The 9,794-nt window shown below is 42.1% G+C and overlaps 1 pseudogene; it reads left to right on the top strand.

Annotated features, from left to right (window-relative positions):
* Positions 1 to 5,455: 5,455 nt before the first annotated feature.
* On the top strand, positions 5,456 to 7,133 carry LOC103194679 (annotated as a pseudogene).
* The last annotated feature ends 2,661 nt before the right edge of the window (positions 7,134 to 9,794 follow it).

Here is a 9,794-nt window from a genome sequence, read left to right as displayed (position 1 = left end):
CAAATTCTTCTGCTAGTTGGGGTTTAGTCCACTTTTGTATCCTTCCCTTCAAGGCTCAGGGGTCCAAGATTATCTTCTGTGTCTGTGTTAATTGGTTTCCCTTTTCTTTGTTGAAGAGCATCTGTGTGGTCCTTGTGCCTAGTTCGCCATCTTGCCGGAACTCCTGTGCCTACGTACAGTTTTTTGTTTCTAAAATATACTGGTACTATTGTACAACTCAGTAGTAGCTCTGGTGGCCTAGTACCTAAGGCATTTGACTGCTAACCAGAAGGCTGGCTGTTCAAACCCGCTTGGGTTTGAAATCTCCTTGGAAGAAAGATTGAGCAATCTATTTCCATAGTGACACTGCCTCTGAAACCCAAGAAGGAGTTATTATGAGTCGGATCTGACCTGACAGCAGTGAGTTTGGGGTGGTTTTTTGGATTATACAACTCAGTCTATGTCTGGGATGGGTACTCCAGCATTTAGAAATTTAGATAAAATGAGAATCTAACAGCTACACCTTTATTTACTCACTGTGGAGACCAAAGAGCTTTCGTTAATAGTCACCTAGACAGACAAAATAATTGATAGATGTGTTTAGTGCATGTGCCAAAACTGGCTTCATTGTCTAGTCTTTCAGGAATTAACCATCTCTGTTTAGTTTATGCTCAAAACTCACTTTTCCTTATATTTACACAGTTGCCTAACAAGAGCATTTTGACATATAGCTTCATTTATCTCAGTGACTTCCCTTAGCATTGTGCTGCTTGTGTTCTAAATGATTTTATTTCGTTCTAACTGCCTGCAGCCTGCAATACAGTCTCTTTAGATCCATTTCTAATTCTTAACCATCTCATTCCAGAAACTCTGATGACTATACATTTATGGATTGTAAATACTATTTCTAATAAAATGGTAATGAATTGCCAAGTCCCTTCAAATTTATAAATAAGGGGAGTATTTGCCCAGCTACAGCCAATTACACTAGGAGGGGAAAGTCATTCTATCAGGAACACTTATCCTTCAGCTTATTTCAATGTCAGAAAACCTCTTAACTCTGATTATTCCTTTAGTTCTGAGTCAGCCAAGACCACAGAGATACTATGTAAATGGCTCAAATGGAAGACATGTAATAATAATTCTTAATGAGGCGACAGTCTGGCTCAGAAGAAGCTTGGAAACTCATGGACTGAGCAGTATCATCCTTTCTTTATTAATTTATTCTGTGACCTTGTGCTAATCATTCCTTATCTCTGACCCTCTTATGTGTGTGTGAGTGGTTTACCTCATTGTGACGGGTGTCTAGCAACTTAACAGGGAGAGGAAGATATAACAATAGTGTTGTTGTGTGCTTTGAATCAATTCCAGCTTACTGCAACCCTATAGAACAGAGTAGATCTGCCCCATAAGGTTTCCATTACTGAAATTTTTATGCGGGCAGATAGCCAGGCCTTTTCTCCTGCAGATTCACTGGTGTATTCAAACTGCCAGCCTTTCAGTTAGCAGCTTAACCTTTCAGCTAGCCACTAGGGTTTCTTATAACAGTAGAAAATACCAATTATTGAGTATTTAACCATGTGCTAAGCACTATGCAGGCATGATCTCGTTTATAATAACCCTGGGAGGTTAGTATTATCCCATTTTATACATAAGGAAAATATCGCTAAGAAAAGTTCAGAGATGTTACATTCCCACAGTTAGTAAGTGGAGGAAACAGGATTTAGACCCAGGCAGAGATAGACTGAAACAGTACCCATAACAATGGACTCAAACATACCAATGATGATCATGAAGATGGCACAGGACCAAGCAACGTTTCTTTCTCTTATACATAAGATCATCAGGAGTTGGAGCTGACTCTATGACAACTAGCAACAACTATCTGACTCCACAGTGAAATTGTCTTATATATTTAATTTGCCTTTGTGCTAGTTCAAATGGCTGAAACAAGATAGTAATAATATCTCCTATTAAAATAGGGGAATTTAAGACTCTTGAGAGAGGGCATGTGTGAATCAGGAAGGGATCTAGACTCTAATCCTTTATTTTTATTTATTTATATTGTGATTTGAGTGAAAGTTTACAGAGCAAATTCATTTTCCATTCAACAATTCATACACATTTTGCTTTGTGACATTCATTGTAATACCCACAATGTAACAGCATTCTTCCCACTTCCTCCCTGTCTTTACCATTTCCCTCCTCCCTTCTTTCCTATCCATTCCTGCCTTTTCAGCTTTTTCCCTGGGCAAATGCTACCCTTTTGATATTGTGTGATTCATTGTTTTAATAAGCACATACCTCCCTGATATTACTGTTCACCTTATAGGCCTGTCTATCATTTGGCTGAAAGTTGAGCCACAGGGGTTAGATTCTGACCCTTAGGGTTCACAGCATGGTCTTCTGGAAGTCACATCGGGGTCTGATTTTGGGATGAGGGAGGCAATCTTGGTAAATGAATATTCTCCATCCTGATTGCCAGTGTTCTGTGAGCTCCTGTCTTTCTCCTCTCTGAATATGTTGAATGAGCATCAAGTGTACCGCCTGTTTCAGGCCCCATCATCTCCTTCCCAGACTCCTGGGGTGGCCTCCTAAGGGTTTCCCTGACTCCAGTCTCCATTCCCTCTGAGCTTCTCCCCATAAATGAACAGAGTAAATTTCCCCCCGAGGGCATTAAAGAGTAATCAAGAGATTTAAGCAAGGGAATTTCATAATTAGATTTACAGTTTTAAAGAATTAAACTCTGGGAAGTTAATGCATAAAGACTTCCCCCTTATTCCTCATCTCTTTAGCCACCGTTTTCTCCCTTCCAGTGAGCCAAATAGAAGCTGTACTCACACCAATTCCATCTCCTGGCAAGGCCGGCATTCATCGTGAAGACCTGCTAATCTCTATAACTAGTCCTTACCTCCTTAAATGCCTGGGAATCTACATAATGTGCCCCATTCACAGCCCTCATAAAGTTTTCATTTATGTTGAAGTTGTTTCTTTGCCATCATCTGTCTCTTCCACCAGAGTATGCACCCCTCAAAAAGAGGGGCTACGTCGTCACTCATACTTACATCCACAGCTCCCAGAGCAGAGCCAAGCATACAGTGTTAGCTCTTACATGCTAGCAGAATCAATGAATGGACTCAACAGTTCTATCTCTTTTTTGTTTTGCTTTGTTGTTTTAAACCACTATGTTTTGGAGTAGTTGCTAAATTATTATTATTGTGGTTAAAATATGCAAACAAAACATATGCCAATTCAACAATTTCCAGTTGTTTAATTCAGTGACACTCATTATATGCTCCTAGTTGTAAACCATTCTCACTATCCTTCTCCAGATTATTCCACTACCATTAACATAAACCCAATTCTCCCTCAGCAAAAACTCCCCTTTCTTCTTCCCTCACATCCATCCCTGCTATCCATGAATAATTTCTTGTTTCTATACATTTACTTAGTTCAGATAAATGAAATCATGCAGTATTTATCCTTCTGTGATGGACTTATTTCACTCAGCATGATGTTTTCAAGTTTCATCCATGTTGTAGCCTATATTGGTACTTCATTTTTTTCTTTGTGGTTGAGGAATATTCCATTGTACATATGTACATGTGCATCCTTTCATCTATTGATGGTCATTTTGGTTGCTTCCACATTTTGGCTACTATGAAAAGTGCTACAGTGAAAATTGTTGTACAGGTAGCACAGCTTCCTTTTTTCTAGAAAGTGACTGTTGTTAGGTGCTGTTGAGTCGTCTCCAACTCATAGTGACCCTATGCACAGCAGAACAAAACACTGCCCAGTCCTGTGCCGCCTCACAGTCCTTGCTATACCTGAGCCCATCGTTCAGCCGCTGTGCCTATCCATCTCGTTGATGACCTTCCCCTGCTTTGTTGACCCTCCACTTTACCAAGCATGATATCCTTCTCCAGGGAATGGTTCCTCCTGACAACATGACCAAAGTAGATGAGACGAAGTCTGGCCATTCTCGCTTCTGGGGAGCATTCCAGCTGTACTTCTTCCAGGACAGATCTGTTAGTCCTTTCAGCAGTCCATGGTATTGTTAGCATTCTTCTCCAACACCTCAACTCAAAAGCATCAACCTTCATCAGTCTTCCTTATTCATTATCCACCTCTCACATGCATAAAAGGCACTTGAAAATGCCATGGCTTGGGTTAGGTGCACCTTAATCTTCAAGGAGATATCTTTGCTCTTCATCACTTGAAAAAGGTCTTTTTTTTTTTTTTTTTTTTTTCTTTTAATTGTTATTTGGGTGAAAATTTGCAGAGCAAATTCACTTTCCATACAGTTCACATATACTTTTGTCTCATGACATTGACTACAATTTACCACAATGCAACAGCTCTCCTCCCACTTCCTCCCGATAGTTACCTCTTCCCTGTGTCCATCCCTCCATGCACTCTTGCCCCCTGAACTGTCTCCCTGTGCATAAGTAGACCTTCTTTTTCCCATGATTGTTCTCTCCAAGGAGTGTATCCACCTCAGGTAAATGTTCAAGTCATATGCCTATCTTTTGTTTGGCTGGAAGCCACAGGAAGGGGTTCAATTCCAGACCTGAAGGGCAGCCAGGGACCATAGTCTCAGTGGTTCCACCAGGCTGAAAGAGGTCTTTTGCAGAAAATTTGCCCAATGCAGTATGTCGTCTGATGTCTTGACTGTTGCTTCCATTGGTTCTACCATTGATTGTAGAACTAAGTAACATGAAGTCCTTGACAATTCAATCTTTTCTCCACATCTGTTATGAAGCTGTTTATTGGACCAGTTTTGAGGATTTTTTTTTCTTTATATTGAGTTGTAATCCATACTGCAGATTGTAATCTTTAGCCTTCATCAGTAAGTGCCTCAAGTCATCCTGACTTTCAGCAGGCAAAGTTGTGACTGGGTGGGAAAAATGCCTGATGGTGGGGAACAAGGAAGTGCAGAATCTTTTGACAATCATTTACCTCCCTAAAGATTATATCTTCTATAAAATGTGAGAGGGGATGACTGACATGCTTCCTTACTTCTCTGGCATTCTAGAGTTTGTTGGTTCTTTAGGAACAAGGGTGGAGCATGGCAACTTAAGAACGAGAAATGGAGAATGCTTAAGAAGATGGAATTCTGTGAGACCAAGAACCCTACAAATCCAGACCTCTCACCATTCTTACCCCAAGCCCAGGAAAAGAGTATGGGAAAGAACTGTGCATTTACTACATGCCTGAGCTCTGCAAGGACTTCCCAAGGGAATGGGGACATCCTACCTGGCCTCAGAGCAAGCTTCACACAGCTACAGCCAGTCCCAATTCAATCCAATCAACTGTTCTTCTAAGCAATCCTGTATAGGTGAATTAAATAAGATTCAGCAGGAGCTCCTGTCCCCAAAAGCCTGGGAGCTTTTTAGGAAAGAGGCCATGACTACTTCTTTTGAGGTCCTCAGCCTCCAGCCCAGTGTCAGGCAATGTGTTCCTCAATAAATTAGTAATGAATGACAACATGCTGGAGCCCAGCACAAACATGAGTGGTCCAAGTGGGGCTCAGATGGCTCTGGGTAGGGGGCACTGGGAACCATGGTCCCCAGAGTCACTTCTATTCTAATTATCCCCACAGATGCCCTGGTTCAAGGGCTGGAAGATCAAGAGGAAGAAGTGAAATGCCACCGGAGTGACATTGCTAGAAGCTCTGGATTCTATCCTCCCGTCCACTTGCCCAGTCAACAAGCCTCTAAGGTTGCCTCTGTAAGATGTGTACATGACTGGAGATGAGTGTGTGAATGAATGGAGTGGAAGATAGCCTGCTCATTCAAGAATTAAGCATGAGTTCTGGTGTCTGACTTTGACTCACAATGACACCATGTGACAGGGTAGAACTGCCCCATAACGTTTTCTATGTGGTAATCTTTACTGAGCCATTGTGTGGGTTTGAACCACCAAGCTTTAAGCAGCTTAGTGCTTAATTATTGTGCCACCAGGGCTCCTTTGGGATGGGAGTGCCCTGGTTAAAATCCTGACTCCATTGCTTCTCTGAGCTAGGATGAAGTATAGAAGATCTCAGCATTTTGAACTTGTCCAATGATCTATCCATGTGCTTTCTCACAGTTATGTAGGTGCTCATTTGTCCTTAAGCCCAGGGACCAATACCTCATAGAGTTGGCTTCATTCCAGTTAGAACAAAAAGACGAAAGACTTGGCATGTATCTTGGAGCCAATCTGGTTTGAGTAGGGTAACTCTGACTTCCTTTCTCCCATTGGACAGGTATTGGCACTGTGCCTGTGAGCCATGTGGAGACAGGCTTCCTGAAACCTGGGATGGTGGTCACTTTTGCCCCTACAAACCTCACTACAGAGGTCAAGTCTGTAGAGATGTAACATGAGGCCCTGGCTGAGGCCCTGCCTGGTGACAACGTGGGCTTCAACGAGAAGAATGTGTCTGTGGAGGTTATACAGCAGAGGAATGTAGATGGAGACAGCAAGAATGAACTTTCTATGGAGGCTGGCAGCTTTGTGGCACAAGTAAGGAAAGCTCCAGGAAGCCAAGGGCCTCAGGGCTGGTGATGATGAGCTCCTCCTTAGGAATTTGTCCTAATTTAGATTGAGGCCCCAGGTTTGTGAAGATTTTGTCCCAGATCACAGGGCTAGCTGCCATCAATCTCGCAACTCTTCTATTTCCATACTGTCCTCCTGCCAAGTGATTGTCCTGAACCACCCTGCGCAGATCCATGCTGGCTACTCCCCAGTGCTGGACTACCATACAGCCCACATCACCTGTAAGTTTGCTGAACTGGAAGAAAAGATTGACCGGCAGTCAGGCAAGAAGCTGGAGAACAACCCCAAGGCTCTTAAATTGGAGGATGCATCCATTGTGCAGACGTCTCCAACTAGGCCATGTGTGTGGAGACCTCTGAGTACCTATCTCTAGGTGAGCCACAGATTACTCCTGAGTCACGGGAAGAAAGTACAATCTCCATTCTGTAACAGAGGCACAGGTAAAAAACATTTTTTTCTATGTTACTATCTGAAAATCGTGGTCTTTACTCTTTCTCCCAGGCCATTTTGTAGTCCAGGACATGACACAAACAGTGGCAGCTGGAATCATAGTGGATAAGAAGTCCTCCACTGCCAGCAAGGTCATGATGTCAGCTGTGAAGGCCAACAAGAAATGAAGTCTGTCCCCTGCAGTTTTCTCAAGTAACATTCTTTGTATTTACTGAATAAAATTAATAAAACTTAACAAACCCAAACCAAACTCAGTCAATTCTTACTCATAGAGACCACATTTGGGTTTCCGAGGTGCTAAATCTTTACAGAAATAGATTGCCTGGTCTCTCCTTAAAACTTAATTAGCTGTCCTGATTTCTTCCAAGGAAGAAAGCCCGAGGTAGATGAGGAACATCTAAGAAGAATAAACCCATTGGTTTCAAAGTGTTGATGCTCTCAGTATTATTTTTAGGTCACATTTACTCATTGCCATCAAGTCAATTCCAATTCAGAGCACCCAATAAGATAGAGTAGAACTGCCCCATAGGGTTTCCAAGCTGTAAACTTCAGGGAAGCAAACCACTACATCTTTCTCCTGCAGAGTGGCTAGTGGGTTTGAACCACTGACCTTTTGGTTAGCAATTCAGTGCTTTAACCACTGTGCCACCAGGGCTCCATAGAGGTAGAGAATCCTAAATTACATTCTCACACCTTAGTCTCATATCCAGCCATTCCCTTACTTCACTTCAAACTTACCTACTTTTCTGCCCTGTCTTCTGTATCAGGAAGTTGAACTGTTCTGGAATGTGAAGAGCACATACTCAGGGAGACATAAGGGAGGATCTTTATGGCAGTTCAACACTAGTGTGCATGATTCCTGGTGCTAGGTGTTCACTCATCTAGAACCCTGCTAAGACAGTAAGCACCAAAAGAGAACAAAGGAGTGTAGCGGGGATTCTAAGCAGATCATTTGGAAACTTGAGCTCAGAATCAAGCTTCTGCCCAACATGTTGGCCTACATTAGGTCAGTATGCCTAGAGAGTGAGGAATAAGTGAATGGAGCTCTGTAGCCTTTGCTCTCTAGGTTTTTTCCCCCCACTAATGCTGTTCCAGGATGATAATTCCTTACGGAGCTTAAATTCTGTGCCCACTCAGCATGTGCTGGGAGTGAAGACCCCAGGGTCTACTTGCAATGTGCTCTTCATTTATCCATCAGCTATTGAGCACTTACCATGTGCCAGATGCTGCTCTGACCCCATGGACTATCTGTGAAGACACAAGGTAAACATCAGGTGGAGATAAGTACCTGAAAGAAGTGAGCAAGAAAGAGAAGGGTAGAAGAGGTGGGGTGTGATCATAAAGGACACAAAGCATGGAGACCAGTTGGAGGATACTGCAGTAATTTGGACAAGATGGCCACTTCAACTAGGGTGGTAATCTGGATTAGGTGGTGAAAAGTGTCTCTGAATATATATTTTTTTCTTTAAATTTTATTTATTTTGTTACAGAGAATGTTATCTATGTGCTGTCGAGTCAGATCCGACTCATAGTGACCCCTCCTTGGGTTTCCAAGGCAGTATCACAACAGAAGTAGATTGCCCCATCTTCCTTTCGAGGAGTGGCTGGTGAGTTTGAACCACCAGCCTTCTGGTTAGCAGTCAAGTGCCTTAAGCACTATGCTACCAGGGCTCCTGTTACAGAGAATAAACACCGCAAAACATGCACCAATTCAACAGTTTTCACAAGTACAGTTTAGGGACATTGATTGCATCTTTTGAGTTGTCATTTTCGACAACTCAAAAGACAAAATGACTTTCCTCATTTTTTAGTTGTTCCTCCCTCATTAACATAAACTCACTGCCCTCTACTGTTCCTATCTAATCTTTTGAATCACTGTTGTCAATTTGATCCTATATGGATTGTTCTTAAAATATCCTATGCAGCCTATATAGATAGTTCTTAAAATAACATAAGGAGCGCTGGTAGCGTAGTGCCTAAGGCACTTGACTGCTAACCAGAAGGCTGGTGGTTCAAACCCCCCAGCCACTCCTCGGAAGGAAGGTTGGGCAGTCTACTTCCGTAGTGATACTGAAACTCAAGAAGGGGTCGCTATGAGTCAGGTCCGACTTGACGGCAAATAACAACAAACAACAACAAAATAACATAATGCGCAGGGCAGACTTTTTTCTTTTTTTTTACAAGTTAAGCTAAACTATTGTTTAATTTTAATATAACTTCAGGGGATATCTTTGGTTTAATGTTTAAAGATTATCTCAGGGCAATAATTCAGGCATTCTTTTGCCCTCCATGGCTCCAGAAAGTCTAGAGTCCATGACAATTTGAAATTCTGTTTTTTATTTTCCCCTTTTTGATTAGGATTCTTCTATGGAATCTTTGACGAAATTGTTCATTAATGATAGCCGAGCATTATCTAGTTCTTCTTTCGTGGCAAAGGAGACAGTTATTTATGGAGGCAATTAACTACACATTCCACATCTCCTCCTGTTCCTGAGTTCTTCTTCCTCTGTTGTTCCAGGTGAATAGAGACCAAGTTTTGTGCCTAGAATGACCACTTACAAGCTTTTAAGATTGCAGGCACTACACAATGAACTAGCAGGTAGAACAGAAGCACTGAACTCATTACTGGCTCTGAATACGTTTTGTAGGCAGAGCTGGGAGAATTGTCTAATGGATTGGATGTTAGGTATGAGAAAGGAGAGTTAAGAATGTTAGCAAGGTTTTTGGCCCGAGGAATTAAAAGGGGTTACCATTTCCTGGATGAGAGTGGCACAGATGCTGAGGTTTAGAAATGGGCTGGAGTTTAGGGGATAATCTGTTGTCGTTGT

Source organism: Orycteropus afer, unplaced genomic scaffold (assembly GCF_000298275.1).
Source record: "Orycteropus afer afer isolate SDZICR_OR568_19922 unplaced genomic scaffold, OryAfe1.0 scaffold00047, whole genome shotgun sequence".
In the NCBI taxonomy this organism is placed as follows: Eukaryota; Metazoa; Chordata; class Mammalia; order Tubulidentata; family Orycteropodidae; genus Orycteropus; species Orycteropus afer.
Note: the sequence above shows the minus strand (reverse complement) of the source record. Positions and strands in the feature narration are given on the sequence as shown.